The sequence below is a fragment of the Dasypus novemcinctus genome, chromosome 8 (genome assembly GCF_030445035.2).
Source record: "Dasypus novemcinctus isolate mDasNov1 chromosome 8, mDasNov1.1.hap2, whole genome shotgun sequence".
Taxonomy (NCBI): Eukaryota; Metazoa; Chordata; class Mammalia; order Cingulata; family Dasypodidae; genus Dasypus; species Dasypus novemcinctus.
In genome coordinates this window covers 12934194-12948550 of record NC_080680.1, presented here as the reverse complement: position 1 = coordinate 12948550, position 14357 = coordinate 12934194, and positions in this window count along the sequence as shown.

The window sequence follows — 14357 nt, the reverse complement described above, 5'->3', positions numbered from 1 at the left end:
TTTTACTGGAATATGACCTGGAGTAAATGAATAGATGAGATCACATGGGGACAGTTAGAATCAATGGTCTAACGTAAAAAACTTTTCAGTGGAGTTATCTTGGCCAAGTCAGCAGTGAAATATCCTGTCTGTGAGCTATCCTGGAATTTACTCTAACTGCCCCAGGCCAGAGCCTCTAAGCTCCTACCAGCCCAGAGACATCTTTGCTTTTACGACTGGCAAATGTTTTCTTTGATTCGATGTTGCCAGGGCAGTTTTGGTAACTTCAGCAAGTTTTAGAGATTGGATTTACCTGAATTTTATGACTTTTTCTTAAATTGTATAAACTCAGATGTTCAGACCAATTCATCTGCTCTAATTCCTCTTGGCGAGCCCTCTGCCCTTCATTTTAAAGTTGAGATGAAGATGTTGCTCATATTCCACGAATACTTCATGGTCTGGGATAGACAGTGGGTGCTATTTGCTTTCAGTAAAAAACTCAATGATGTGTGATTTCTTTTTCAAAGAGGGGAAGGAGAAGAGATACAATTAGGTATACTTTCCTCTATCACTAATAGTAATAGTAGTAGTTGTAGTGTTTTTAACAGTCTGAAGAGATGATGGGGACAATACTCTTAAGAATTTACTGCCTTCATAACATCCCTGTGCAGCCTAGAACGTACCCAAGAGAACATCCCTCATCTGCTCGTGAGCATGCTGAGGGGTTTTTTTCCCAAAATACCAGCTCTTTGGTCAAGAGTCTGACTGAATGTCTTCACTAAAGATATTGAGTCAGGCTAAATTTCTGGAAGCGATTTCCTCAGAGAGGGGCTTTCATCTGTTTATAGCAAGGACTTCTTTCTAATTGGCACTCAGAGGTCTGGGAGCCTCACTGAGCTGGGAGCAAGTTCTCTTATGGGGAGACTCTCATCTGGAGTTCTGCAACCTAAAATCACTAGAGGGACACTTGCTATTCTGAAGTTTCTCCACTATGTGCCTGCTCACTTATTGAAATTCATCACTCTGATTCTCTTACCATATGCATGGCTCGTCCAATAGAATGGCATGCCTGATCCAGCACCACAAAGGAGAAACATGTCTCTCAGTGAGAAGGTGATTTATTGTAAGTGCACAAGCAAGGAACTGGGAGAATCTTCCCAAAACCAGTTCAAAGTGAGGATTGGGGGCCTTGTCACCAGTGGGACTGGAGGTGACAAAGCCATTATCCAAATCAGAAAACTAGGGGGACCAGCAGAGCCCCCTCCTACTCAGTCCTTTGTCCTTCCTCAGATGCCCCACATTTCGACTGTCCCAAGGATCCTCTGTGGGGGTGCTCAACAGGCCCCTCCTGGCATCTTGAGAGCCTCTGCTGGGGAGCCCTTTATCCCAGGCTTGGCTGTGGGGTGCACCCAGGCTGCTGAGGGAGGCTGGACCCCAGGCCTTCCTCCTCAAGCTCCACCACCAGCTGCCCAGCTGGCCCCCAGTATTCCTCCAGGGAATGCTTTCTCCAGGCCACAGGGGCCCTCCAGGGAGGGTGGTCCTCCCTCCACCCAGTCAACGGATGACTCCTGTAATCCCAAGAGTGTTTACCAGAACTTCCGTCGTTGGCAGCGCTTCAAGTCCCTGGCTGGGAGTTACATTCCCCCAAGTCCTGATACTGAAGCTCTTTCCTGCTTTCTCATGTGAGTGGCTTCCTCTTGGAGACACATTTGACTGTTTTGAAACATTCAGATACAGAGGACTAGGGGGTGGATTCCCCAGGTTAAGGTCTCTAGAAATACTTGACAGTAGGTCATGATGAGAGAAGATGTATTTGTATCTTATGACTTATTTTCAGGTGTCTATCGCTATTGATACTAACCTCCCTATATTGGGTGCCCAGACATTTTCTACTTTTCTATCATCCTAGTAACCATTTACATAAAAACTAACAATCAGAGAGGTGTCCTGTGATAAAGTGAGGAGACTTGATTTGAATGGAGGTGTGACTACGAACATCACAGACCTCCCCTTGCACTCTACCTTCCAGCACAGGACTTGAGCATGTGTTGTCCAGACAAAGCCAGATCCACAGATGATGGTGGTGGGTGCAGGGATCAGGCAAATCACTCTAGTTTGCCCCCATCCACATTGTTCTGGAGAATTCCAACTAGAACTGGGAGGTGGTAAAAACTGTATAGTCATGAAGTGCTTGGGCTCCCCCTCACTCAATATTTAATCCTGGAGAGGTGACCTCACTTGGTAATCTCACCTGTAAGGATTTCTTCCATTTATTTCAGATTATTGCTGAGATGGTTACATGAGCTAATACACTAAGTGCTTCATTGACTAAACAGCTCATGCTTTGCTTCATTACATGATAACTAGTCTTTTGTCTTATTATTATAATTCTTAGTTTTTGTTATTGTTATATTATTATTATCATTTTAAGGTTTTGAAAAGACAATGGAGAAGAGAAAAATACCTCACAAAAGGCAAAATATCCTAGCTAAAGAGTGTGAATAGATGGTTAGCAATGTGGTCCAAGACCATGGGCTATTCTGACTGTGAGATAGAAACATTAGTGATGATGATAGTGATCTCTTTCCACCCAGAACTGCCATGTCTCTACTTTGCACTGCCTCCAGTAAAACTGTATGTCAACTGCAATAGAGCCTATATCAAATAACAGCACACTTATTTTTTATTAAAACATCTTTTCAAATTTAAAAAAGATTTATTTTTTATTTATTTCTCTCCTTTTCCCGGGCGCCCCCCTCCCCCAGTTGTCTCCTGTCTGTGTCCATTTGCTGTGTGTTCTTCTGTGTTCACTTGTAATCTTGTCAGTGGTACCCAGAAATCTGTGCTTTGTTTTGTTGAGTCATCTTGCTGCATCAGCCCTCTGTGCATGTGGTGCCATTCCTGGGCAGGCTGCACTTTTTTTGTGCTGGGTGGCTCTCCTTATGGGGGGCACTCCTTGTGTGTGGGGCTTCCCTATGTGGGGGACACTCCTGTGTGGCAGGGCACTCCTTGTGTGCATCAGCACGGCTCATGGGCCGGCTCATCAGACGAGTCAGGAGGCCCTGGGTTTAAACCTTGGACCTCCCACGTGGTAGACGGATGCCCTCTCCATTGGGCCAAATCCACTTCCCTCTTTTCAATTTTTGAACTCCTAAAAATATCCTCTGCCCCAGTGAATAAATCAAGGAAGTCCACCAAATTTCCAGTTTAACAGTCAATTATTCTCCCAAATTCTTGAACACTCTACCTTCCCTTTTGGAGCAAACCCTCAAATGCAGTTGGCAGCCTGATCCACTGTATCTTGAGCCAGCCCAGGGCTCTCTGTGGGCATGGGCTTCAACGGCCTTTGGCTTTGGACGTTAAATCCTCCTCTTAATACTCTGATTCTCTGTTTCCCGAAGACTGATAACTTCATAATCACCTGGGATACAGCTTAGATGCTCAGTCTTTTGACTCCTGAGTATATGTGCAGAAATTGCTTTTAATGTTTTCTCCCAGTTCATTCAATACACAGTGCCACTGAAGGTAGAAAGGGAAGTCAGGGATTCCAAAATAATCCTTTCATTGAGCTGGTCTTTCAGAAATGAATGCTAGTATTGATATTTGATGTTCAGTCAGGGATTCTCTAAGGCAGATGTCTTTAAAATTACAGAGTACACATTGCAAGGAGGACATGAAGGGACAGATGGTAGATAGATATAATGGGGCTGAGGTCATGTTTGTTGGGTGGTGCCAGAAGGGGTAGGAGGAGATGCATGTAGAATATTACTGACATGGGGAATTTTAGCCCAGTGCTTCGATCGCTGGCCCATCGGAAGCCTACCATGACCCTGGAGGCAGGACTGCAGCTGGCCGTGCAGGAGTGGTGGCACACAAGCAACTTTGACCGGATGATCTACTATGAGATGGCAGCAAAGTGAGTTCCAGGATCCTTGTTAATTTGTGGGGTGTTGTGGCCGGGTGTAATGGAGGAGGATGAAGTCAGACAGGCGTCTTGCATTGTTGGTTGTCAATAGAAGGAATATTTAGAGTAGGGGATGTCAACTAGGGCAGAATTCCCTGGATATTGAAGGATCAACTCCTCCATGCAGTCACTTTCACCTTGAGTAATGGGACTTTTTTTAACCTTCTGTTCATAAGATGCTCAACCTGTCTCTGATATTGGGTCTGCAGGTATCATGAAATTGAAGGTCTTAGGATGGGGTTGGGGGTAATTCCTGCAGATCCCAATGGCATTAAGCCTCCATGTTGTAGGTACTGTGTGGTAGTGACATGCTCTACAAGGCATGTTCCAGCTGTCTGGGCAGCTGGAGCCTCTTGGTATAGAACTGTGGGCCCACCTCTTCTCATAAGATAATGTCCAAATTGCTCCCTGTCATCCCAGAATGAGATAGAGTTAGATGAGGTTAGTTAGGGGATGCCAGGGTATGAGACATACTGTGAATGAGTCATTCAGCTTTCACTGCATGTTAAACCCTTGACTAACACAAAAAGCAATGACAAAAAATAAAAACAAATAAAAACGTTAGCGTTGGAAATTGAATCTCTTCCATAATGTTTCCCTCTACTTTCTTTCCAAGCATTTCTTCACTGCATTTCTTCTTTAGGTTTACTGTTCTAAGGCTCTCAGATTCTTAGATCTGGGCACTGATCCCTGCTTTATTTACAATATTAACATTCCAGATCCCAGCTTGGGACTGTCAGCTCATCTGTATAGTTTATGCTATGACATCATTGGCTTTGGGGGTGGTGGTTCACATTTGTGATCCTGACATGTATCACACTGGCTAATTTAATTCAACAACCTATACCAAGATTGCTTAAGTCCACTCGATCCTAGGTGAAGGAGGGTATATTCAAGCAATTACAACCCGTAGACTCGACCTTGAAAAACTGCCAAGTCCTGGATTGATTCATGTCTTTAACATTCCCCTTAAGTGATGATGAATTTTGTTGTATGTGAAGGGATGATGTGGTGACCTCATGAAGTAACCCAAAACTGTGGTTGTACTGCTGGAAGTAACACCCCTCTTGGAAAAGCAGTTATCCAAGACCATGATAACCCACCCAAGACACTTAATGTTCCCCTTTTGTTGGTGCTGATCTCTCTTTCTAGGCATCACAGTGGGCCAGGCCATCTTCTCAACACTGCTTGTGCCTTCCTCCCATGCTAGGTTCAAAGAATTTGAAATTGAAGAAGAGAGGCAGGTTCAGATGTTGGAGGAGAGGAAAGGTTTCCAGCACCCTCCACCACCAGCCCCTCCATATCTTCATCCACAGGTGCCCCCAGGCATTGTGGAAGGCTGGAAGCCAGGTATGGCTCACCACATTCCAAGAGAAGACAAGGCCCAAAGGGGACTGCGGGAAGGCAATAGGACTGATATGTGCTACATTCCCTTCAAGATTTGCCTTCTGTATTTCTAACAGAGAAACCCATCAAGGCCCTAGGTCCTCAGTTACCCTTTGTCATGGGCTAGGTCAATTTTCTCAGGTGTCATAACTACACTATCATCTTGACGGTCAAAGAGACACATTTATATAATATTCCTGATGATTAGGGGATGGATGAAGGGATATCTTTGAATGTCAGAAGTTCCTCTTTTTCTTGTATAGAAACTGTCTCTAAGATCCTTATTCTCTTAAATTTTATCCTTTAAATGTTCATTTAGTTTCAGATTAGCTTGAACCAAGTGGAAGCATTTCCTATCTCTAAAATATTGCTCTAACCAATACATGGTTGGCAGATAAAAAGTTGGAGATTCATGCCACTTTCACTTCTGGATCTCTGTCCCTACCTTTAGTGCCCATTCCAAAAAAATCAGGCCCCAAGGCTAAGGTTACCAGCCAGAGACAACGCAGACACCGGCAGACTGTGAAGAGAAAGGCCCCCAAGGAGATACCACCTGAAGCTTTAAAGGAGTACATTGACCTCATGGAAGGGCTGGTGGGGCCTGTGCACCCAGCCCCTGAGGGGGAAGATGGAAAATGGGAAGTGGATGAACATGGGCAGCAGGAAGATGATGGAATGTATGCAGACCCGGATCTCCTCAGCTACATCGACCAGCTGTGTGCAGAGGAAGACTTCATCACCAAGGTGGGTGGATTTTAGCTGTGGTGTCTAGCAGATTCCCTAGTTTTAGCTCTGTCAACATGTTAAATTCTGTGCTTCTTTCCCAATCTGTTGAAACTTGGGTCTATTCTTTTTCTCGTGTGCAACATGAAGTGTGTACATGTATGTGTTTCTGACTCTTTGTGTGTGTGTATGTGTGTGTGCATGTGTGAGTGTGTATGTGTGTAGCTGGTGGAGATCATGGTCCAAAACATCCACAGATTGCAGATTGAGGTGCAGGGACAACGAATTCCCTCCTGCTTCCAAAATTGACAGGTGGTTCTTTCTCTAGGTCACTCAATCCCCTTTTGTTACTGTTCCCAGGTGGAGGCTGTCATTCACCCTCGATTCTTAGCAGAATTGCTTTCCCCAGGAGCACATGTAGACTTCTTGTCCCTAACAGAGGAGCTGCAGCAAGAGGAAGGACCCATGCCCACCCAGGTAAACCAAGGTTGGGAGGGAATCTCACAACATGGAATCCACATGACCTTGTCTAACTTACTTTGTCTTGGGTGGCATGGCTTCTGCAGAAAAACAACTGAAGGTGTGGGAGCAAGTGGGGAACCAGTAGGGAGGAAATTATGTAGAGGTGTGGGGTAGGAGTGGTTAGGATTGAACGTTTGGGAATAATGCATAGGAAGATGGGCAGAATGAACTACAATATATGTATGCAAAATTGACCTGCCTTCTGACCAAGTGCAGTCATCTCCATTACCCATTCAGCCACCTCATATGAGCAACATCTGTAGAAGCATTAATTGTCTATTTCCTTGACACAGCTGATTGAGAAGTATATGCTGTCCTTGAAAGAGGGTGTGGAAACACCTCCAACTTATGAAACAACTGGATTGGGCTCATTTCCTTCCATGTGCAAGTGTAGAAATGATGCAGAGAGTAAAGCTGACCACGGCCAACTTCTAGGGGATAAAGTCAGTACTGCTACTGTACATTTGGATGGCAGAGCAGACAACAGCCTGGCTATCCCTGAAGACATTGCTGTCTTTTCAAGGAGTCAAGAGGATCCTCAAATCATAAAGAAACAAATGTCCTATCCTCACCAACACCAAAGACACTCTTCCCCTAGATCCGGAAACAGAGATGATGTGGCTCTGCAAGAAATCTCTTCTGTAAGTGCAAAATCCAAGCCTGCAGATGGGTCCAATGAAGAGGAAGATGAGGAACTCCCGAGCCTTGCATTCCTCTTGGCTCCACAACATCACCTGCTGCCATGGAGATTTGTCATGAGTCCCCCCCCTCACTCTGGCCGTCAAACCTCTGTAATAAAGGGAGCCCATGGAGCATCCCTGCCTGTATCATCTGTGAAAAGAGGTCACAATCAAACTCCTCGACCTGATGGCAAGACTCCAAACACAGCTTTAGTTGAAGGTCCATCTTCTGCTGAAAGCAAATCCCACCTCATAGCTGACTTTGGGGCCTCTGGGAGGCAAACAGTGGCTCTGGGTGCAAGTCAATCTTCTCATCCTCAAAAAAGATCATGTGACCAACTTTTGGATCATAGAAGGAAGAAGCCCCGATGTAGAGAGTAGGGAGCAGTGGGACCAAACTCTCCACATATCAGACCTTCCATTGTGGACCCCCAGAGTACTTTTCCTCTTGCTTTAGCCAAGGGACTCTAAATGCTGCTTCCTGGCCCTCCTGCTGTTCCTTGGCAGTTCTAGAGATTGTGGGGAGGGAAGTGGGGGTCTTCAAAGACTTTCCAATGTGAACGTGATCCCCATGGTGGGGGATGAGGAGTGGTAGTTTTAGGAGTTGTATAGTACATGTAAATAAAGGTAGTTTTGCTTAAAAATGCTCTCAGGGCTGCAATATTGCATATGTCCAACATTGCTCTTGAGGGGTGGTGGCATGGTGAAGGTGGAAGGATACGGATGGCTGAAGTCTCTATGCATCCACAGGTGACTGACCTAGTGCTGCCCTCCTCCTTCAGTCTGTCTTCCTTCAGGCTGCTCCTGGGTAAAGAGAAATTTCGTGGTTTTCCTGTTAAGTGACAGGTCCCCTGTGATCTTTTTCATCATGCCTTCTCACAAGCCCTGGCTCCATTGCCAGGTGGCCATCACTGGATGGACATTGTAGTATTATCTGTATCTCCTAATAATTTCCTGATGGAGAGTTCCTCTTCTACCTTTCTAACTTCTGGACTTTCAGCTAATTTTCTATAATTGATATGTGAGATGACACCTTTCATAAGTGTATTTTCCTTACCTAAAGGATGTAGACATTGTGCCTTCCATGGTCCTCAGCACATGCAGGCCAGTTGCTGTTCAGTTGGTTTGAGCAGAGACCACCAAGCTGCCTTCCCAGGGGCATGGCTCTATGTGTTTCAGCCTCTGTATAGAAAGAGCATAGACTCAGGATTACTAAATGTGTAAGTAGTGTTGGCCTATTTCCTAATGCTAATAAGGACAGAAAAAGTGTATGGGGTAAAAGAAGATTCACAAGTGCATCAAAATTTATTTGTATGCAATATGATATAGGCAGGGAGGATATGAAGTTGCTTTGTGTATTTCTGTGCAGGAATGAGTCTTGTCCAAGTAGATGGGGAGGGTTTCATTTTTGTGGCTAAGGCGACAAAGGCTCAGGAGCCTTTGGTCTCTTCCAAGGATCATTCCACAACAACTGTTCTCCTCCCTAAATAATGACTGAAAATTTTATATGGAATACATGCAGAAAATTATATTCAGGTCTAAAATTGTTTCTTTCCAATGAAAGTCAAACCAACTTGATTGTTAAAAAACCAAACAGAGAAATACATGGTTTGATTTGTTTAGCAAGCCGTGGCCTGCCCTGCATGTGCAGGGTATATTCAAGCCAGGAGGAAGGTGGAGAAGGGCTGAGGTACTCAGTCAACCCCTGCCTGGGTTCTTGTCCAGGCCCATGGTTAGAGCAGTTAGACTGCCTGGGGATGTGGCATTTAGTGACTAGGATTTGATTCTGAGGGGTGTCGGGAGTTTAGCTGAGCACTGAATGGACATCTTCTGAACCTGAATTAAGAGGTGTCATATGAGAATATAATCAAGAAAAAAAGCTGAGATCAGGGAGATAGGGTGCACCCACTCTTTGTACTGAAACTGGTTTTGTCACCCACCAATTGCTAATTAACCTCTCAAATTGCAGTGTCCATGGTCCATTCTCTCCACTCATTCTTTCAGCCCTAACAGACACTGAGATTCCCTGACACTCACCCTTGTTCCTGGCCACTAGTTCCTTCTCCAAGTTCTAAGTTCTGATGCCTTGCCCACTGCCTGTGTAGTTTCATGCAAGTCATGACTCCCATTGCGTGTCCCCTGGCACAGCCCACACGCACAGCTGGGGTCTCAGGGTGGTGTCCCAACAGAAGAGGAAAAATGGGGATAAAGCTGTTCTTTTACCAAGGTTGTCTGGCCCCCATGCCTGCTGCCAGCGAAGAACTTGATATACAAACAGACACATATCAAGACTCTCTCTTCTCATCATCTTCACATATTACCCACAGTTATGCCCACCATTTCTCCTTCACCTCTAACTTCTTTTTCTGAAGTGAGCAGCATCCAGAAACTTTGTAAAAACTAATCCATTCCTGGTAACTCTGCATTGGCAGATTTAGCAAACTAAGACAGTATGCTCTAAGGCAGTAAATTTTATAAAGACCATAAGGAATATTTCATAATGATTAAAATGTTATTACATCTTAAAGACATGACAATTGTAAAATATGTTCATGCCTAACAGTTGAGACTTCAAATGCCTGAAGAAATAACCCGAGAGAGTTGGAAAGAGAGATAATTGAACAATCATAGTCTATGGTTTCCATACCCACTTCCAATAATTGATAGAACTACTAGACATAAATCCAGCAAGGTATAGAAGATTTGCACAACATTATCAACCAACTCTACCTAACTGACATGAAGAAAAAATTCCATCCATTGGCTTCAGTATACACATTCTTTTCGAGTACACAAGAAATGTTCTCCAGTTGCAATTTCTGCTGTTGAGATTAAAATAACAACAACAGAACAAAAACCTAAAGTCTCTGTAAATTTGAAATTATGCAAAGTATGTTCTCCAATTGCAATGGAATGAAATTAGAGTCAACAACAGAAAGGAGTCTGGAAAACCTCCTGATATTTGAATGTTAAATAATGACCATTGGAATAATCTATGGGTCAATGAAGACATTACAGGGAAATTGCTAAATATCTTCATCTGATCTAAAAAAAACCACAACATATCAAATCCTATGGGATGCATCAAAAAGTAAAGCTCAGAGAATTTTGGATAGATGGCATCAGAGTACACAGGCAGGGCTCAACTCTCACAAAAGCAATGGAGAAAGGGCAAAGAGCTGTTGGAAGGACCTGTGTTGGGGGTTGACAAACCTGGACAGTGCTGCCCAAGCCCCAGCAGGGCAAGGGACAGAGAGCTGAAGAACCTGAAATGACAACTGTGAGTTACTAAACACCCCTGGCAGGAGGAAAGGGTTCCCAGCACCCATTCTCAAGGCATGAAGTCTTATAAAACCTGTGGCAAACCAGGTTGCCTCTAGGAGACCCTGATGGAAGTTCAAGGAAAACTTTGAATGCAGATGGTTGAAAATGACGTTGCCATCATGTATGGCTGAGGAGCCTTGTAAGTCATACAGTACCTAGGAAAATTTGTTGAGTACAGGCGGGGATGAAAGCAGCTGTAACGTTCAGAACATAGCCTGCTGTAAACACACAATGAGACATTTAATCGCGAGCTGTACTAAGTTAGAAATGTTTATGATTAACTAGGAAAATGAATTCCTAAGTCATGATCACTTAATTCCTCATCATAGCTGGAATCTATTGTTAATTCTACATCATAGCTAAGAGCCTGATATATATATATATATATATATATATATATATATATATATATATATATCCTGGATAAAACTGGATAAAACTAATAAAGGGAGCTTCTTTAAGCATAGAACTTGAGTGTATGCATGTGCTTTCTTCAGGCATCTGAGTCTTGCTGGACAAGACTTCCACTTCCAAACCCCAACAAACGGTGCCCGAACAGGGACCCCACACAATATCGAGGACAAGGAGGAATACTGACTGCAGTCATAAATTCCTGGTAAGGGAAGCAGGATAATTCATGTCCATGACTTGTTATAACTATGGGAGCACAGTTCCCTAAGGAACAGTCAACATTTCTTAAGGTTTTGCAGTAGGTGCTCAAAGCTGCCAGAACTAAGGTAGCACAGGGGCAACTTGTATCTTTTTTCAATGTCTTTTTGATTACTGTCCTTGGTTTCCCAATGAGGAGAGCCTAGATTTGTGAGACTGGAATAAGGTGGGTGAGAAATTGAATTATCATCATGAAGCAGGAGGACAGGTTACTGGTGAGCACTTAGCCCTCTGTGGTTTCATTAAATCTGCCCTTGAGCCAGTACAATTGGATTCAGATCCTGACCCATGTGAACCTTTCCTGGAGCTTTCAGTCCCTGAGGCTTCCAAAGAAGTACTTCCCAACGCCTCTGTACTTGAGAGAGATATCTCTGAAGGTGATCGTAATTTTGTTCCCGAAATGCAAAAATGTTTAAAAGAAGTCTTAAAGGAGGGGGATAGATAGGCCCGTTTTTATCCGGTGGTGGTAAATCCTCAACAACAGCCTGTTTATGAGCCCCTTCCTTATAGTAATGTTTTTAAAGAATTAAAAAGGAATATAAAAGACAATGGAATGCACTCCCCCAATACGGAGGGAGTCCTCAGAGCCTTGGCAAATGCTCATGCTATGATAGCAGTAGACTGGAAAAGGTTAGTCCACACTCTATGCTGGCTCAAAACAGCATTTGGCTAACTGACTATCATGAAGGAGCTGAACAGCAGTATATTCCAAATCTTAATCCACCAGATTCCTGTTACTCTTGAAACTCTTCTTGATAAAGGCCAATTTGCCAATCCTCTGGCTCAGGTGCAAGCAGATCACAGGTTGTTTACTCAATGTTTTGAAATTGCTCAAAAGGCATGGAAGGCTGTACCAGAAGGTAAATGTCCTCAGAAATCTTTTGCCTCCATCAGACAGGATGCCCATGAACCTTATATGGATTTCATAGATTGGCATAAAGAGGCTAATGATAGGCAAATAGACAATATTCAGGCTGCTGATACATTGCTTATGCAATTGGCTTATGAAAATGCTAACGCTGATTGTCAGCAGGTTCTGTTCCCTATCAAACCCACCGCAGTTGCCATAGGCGATTATCTAAATGCTTTTCAAAATGTGGGTACTGAGATCCATAAAGCAAAAGTTCTTGCTGCTCTTATTAATATCAATGCCACTTGTTTTAAATGTGGGAAAAGAGGACATGTTTGGAGGAATTGTACTGTTAAAAATTCTTCTCCTTCTGAACGCTTGCCCACTCAAGTCTGTCCTAAATGTAAAAAAGGAAAACATTGGGTTAATCAATGCAAATCCTGGTCTCACAGTCAAGGGCGACCCCTATGAGGAAATGCCCAGAGGAGCGTGGCTCCCGGTGCTCCCAAAACATACCAGAGCAAAAACCTCAGGCGTTTTGGAAAACACCCAGTCCTCAATCTCTGACCTTAAAGCAATCACCCGAGGAAGTGCTGGACTTGTCATTTGCTCCACCCAAGAAATAATTTAAAAAAAACCAAAACGAATAAGATTGAATTGGTTCCAACCGGTGTTTGGGGCCCTCTACCCAAAATCACCTTTGTCTTCTTGTAGGACGATCCAGTACTACTATTAATGGGCTCAGTGTTCACCCTGGTGCTACTGAGAATGATTATACAGGAGAAATAAAAATTATGCTTAGGTCCAATATGTTTCAAATTGTTCCAATGGGGCAGTGTATCGCATAACTTTTGCTGCTTCCTATGCCTCCTATCGAATCAGAATCTAAAGCTCGAGCTGCGGGCTTTGGCAGTCCCACTGTTCAACAATTCTATAGTCCAGCCCCACAGCAGAATAAACGTATGCTAACAACATCCATAAATGAAATAGAGTTTCCTAAGCTAGTTGACATGGGAGCTGATGTATTGGTTATTTCAGAGTCGTTTTGGCCATCGGCCTGGCCTAAAGAATCTTGCTCCTTTCCTTTGCAAGGAATAGGAGGCTCAACAACTACACAGTGCAGTTCTATGCTGTTACAAGTAACTGGGCCAGAGGGACACAAGGACATTCTCAACCTTATGTTGTCCCCATCCCTATAAATTTGTGGGGAAAAGACTTACTATCCCAATGGAATGCCCAAATCACCATTCCACATTTTTGATGATGGACACTGATTGATTAACTCCTCTGTCCTTTACAAGGATCTCTACAAGCCTGTATGGGTTGATCAGTGGCCTTTATTAGAGGAGAAACTTTATCATGCTTATCAACTGGTGAAAGAACAATTAGCCCTTGCTTATATAGAAGTGTCCCACAGTCCCCTGGAACACTATCTTTGGTATTCCAAAAAAATCCAGAAAATGGAGACTTATTCATGATCTTAGACAAATTAACAAAATGATTCGACCCATGGGAGGCTTACAACCAGGTCTCCCTAATCCTGCTTTGCTCCCCCAAAATTGGTCTCTAATTATTATTGACTTGAAAGATTGTTTCTTTCCTACTCCCTTAGCTGTGCACGACCACCCTGGGTTTGCTTTTTCCTTGCCAGCTATTAACAATGCTTCTCCCATGCAGAGATATCAATGGACTCCGCTTCCTCAAGGTGTGGTTAATAGACCTACCATTTGTCAATATCTACTTCATCAAATTTTACAGCCTATTTGTGAAAAATATCCAAGAGTTATTATCTATCATTATATGGATGTTATTTTACTTGCAGCCAATACAGAAAAAAGCTTACAGGTTCTTTTACATGAAGTCCTTCACATCATCCAAATTAATGGGTTACTTGTCGCTCAAGAAAAAATTCAGAGAGTTGAACGGACGCAGTATTTAGGTTATATTTTAGCCAACAGAAATGTGCAGCTGTCAGCCTTTAAGTTGACCATTCCTTCTGAACTTACTTTAAATTATGTGCAGCATATTTTGGGAGTCATAAACTGGATAAGACCCATTAGGTATTCCTACATAGCAACTACATCTGTCTAACACCCTTAAGGGTGTTAACTAATGAAGTCAAAGCTGAACTGAACTTGGTGTCACAAGCCATCTCAGGAAGGTATTTACATCATCTTAACCCTCACTTCACATTGTTGATGGCAATTTCCCTGACTGATGTAGATATAATCAGCTATTTATTCAATACAGTCACTGGTGA